Raw genomic sequence first — 2,262 nt, forward strand, 5'->3', positions numbered from 1 at the left:
AATAATACATAAATATTTGGTCTGAATCCTAATTTTATCTCATTTTAATGAGGAATTTTTGATGTCCTTATAAAGAGGAAACCTCTAATTATATTTGAATATTGAGATTTCCCAGATAAAAGGAAACCAAACTTTACTAACTCACAGGGAAAATCTTGAAAATTTAAGGCGTTTTTCCTCAAAATCAGTTTTTTTGTTGCTACTGCTCAAAAAAATGCTTCAACATTTAGTTTTATGATTATATTTCAGACAGTTCATTCAAATGATACATTAATAAGGCTTTTAGTCATTATATTTTGACTAAATGAACTTTTTGTTAACATTTTAGTCAAAACACTATATTTGCCTTTTTCTCCTGATACAAATTTTAGACGTTTCGATGTGACGGGTCACACACACTCAGTGACCTGTCAGAACCCCCCGGATCAGAACACCTGTTGGTGAGCGGTTGTGAACATGCGTATATACAAGATAAAATATCTTTCTTTACGTAATGACACACTCTCCTGCAGCTGTAAAAAGTAACAACCACAGAAAGGAGTGGAACTTATAGAAAACTGCACTTTAATCACACACAGATGACCTGTTAGTGATTTCCTCCTTCAGACCTGAGGCAACATGTCTGAACAACATCCTTCTGTCCAAAACAAACACAGCAACATGTTTCCCTCCTGCTAACCTGAAGACGCAGCTTTAAGTCCTCACCTCCACCTGGCTGTCCTCTCTGCAGAGCCATCAGTCCTCTGCTGAACGCTCCTCAGTCTGAGGTCCGATCACTGTTTGGTGAGAGTGGGGGGCTGGTTGAAGGGAGGGGACAGCGTGGGATATCCCTTTGACTCATGGAAAGTGATCCAAGGAGAGGCTCTGAGAGTCTCTTTGTTGTGTCATTCAGCCGGTGTTACACTGTGAGCACATTCAGCAGCCTCTGGAAACACTGACTGAACGTCCTCAGAGTGCAGTCAGTGGAAAACATGCTCAGCTCCCTGGGTGAACACTGCTCTCTGTGTTTGACTCCTGCTCACAACAACTGACGCTTGGTGCTGAACCTGTTCTGATCTTTGTACCCCTGCTGGGTCATCTCTGATATCCGGTCAGTCCAGGTGAGACTGGTGCTGCAGTCAAACTGCTTTGTTATCGTGGGGCATCTCTTGGGGGGAAAGTCAGCGATGTAGATATTCTTGTTTCTGCAGCGCAGGCTTTGCAGCTGGCCAGATGTGGTAAATAGCAGCCTTTGTGTGCAGACAGTAGAGTCTACAAGTGTTTGACCCGTAGAGACAGACGAGAGCATGAGAAGAGGTGTCTGAGAGTCATTATGCTGTCCGAGATGAAACAGTGGCCTGAAGGCACACGGCACATAAAAGAATAAAGACAATGAGGGGAGGAAGTAATGAAGGAGGAGAGGAAGGATGAAAGGCAGCATGTGTGAGAGACAGATGTTGCAGCTGAGACTTCCCCTGACCTGCAGGAGCTTCTGCTCTCCATGAGTCTGTAAGAGTGAGGGGAGAGAAATAAGACGTGTTGTCGCTCTGCCTCTGCAGACCTCCGTGCTTCTCCTTGTTTAAAAAGAATTGTCTCATTGTTTTGATTTAAAACACGTAAAACTGGCTAAAATGAAGAGTAAACACTCAAAACTACACACTAACTATAAAATACAAACATGTTAAAAGTCACAGATCTAATTAATAAAGTCCTGCTCTCACCGGCTCTTCATTGCCACCAGTCTCCATTCAAATTTCGCCTCTTTTTGTTTTCTTCTTCCTGTAGATTTTTTACAGCTTGTCAGATAACTTTGAGCCTCAATAAAAAAGGAGGTCTGGGGGGTTTATTTTTTTCGGTTTAAGAGAAAGATGAGACTGATGATGGACAGCAGTGCGTTTTCCACGAGTTTACTGTGTTTCCTGCTCCCTTCAGCTGCTGTTTTCCCCCATAAAAAATGGAGGTTGAAATCACGTGACTGAATGACATCACGTCGACTTCGAGAATAGGTGGAGGTGAACAGTGTTTCAGGTAGGATTTGATGTGTAAAATCTCCATTTTACTGCATTTTTGCTGGCTACTTTTGCTGCAGCCCAGATTTACAAGTGGTAAATTTAAACTGGAAGGCCCCTCCAGTGGGAATTCCCAGTTGGAAAGTAAGAGAGTTCAGAATTACTCACCGCAACTCAACAGTGAGTACAACTCTCTTACTTTTACTTTAAATAGTATTTACATTATTTATTTCACAATTAGTCAGTCGTACACAAAGTACGTTTTAGTGTTTAT

General features: G+C 42.0%; 1 pseudogene; it reads right to left on the reverse strand.

Annotated features, from left to right (window-relative positions):
- Positions 1 to 678: 678 nt before the first annotated feature.
- LOC106528022 (pleckstrin homology-like domain family B member 1 pseudogene) lies at positions 679 to 1,589 on the reverse strand (annotated as a pseudogene).
- Positions 1,590 to 2,262: the final 673 nt, after the last annotated feature.

The sequence above is a fragment of the Austrofundulus limnaeus genome, unplaced genomic scaffold (assembly GCF_001266775.1).
Source record: "Austrofundulus limnaeus strain Quisiro unplaced genomic scaffold, Austrofundulus_limnaeus-1.0 Scaffold356, whole genome shotgun sequence".
Classification (NCBI taxonomy): Eukaryota; Metazoa; Chordata; class Actinopteri; order Cyprinodontiformes; family Rivulidae; genus Austrofundulus; species Austrofundulus limnaeus.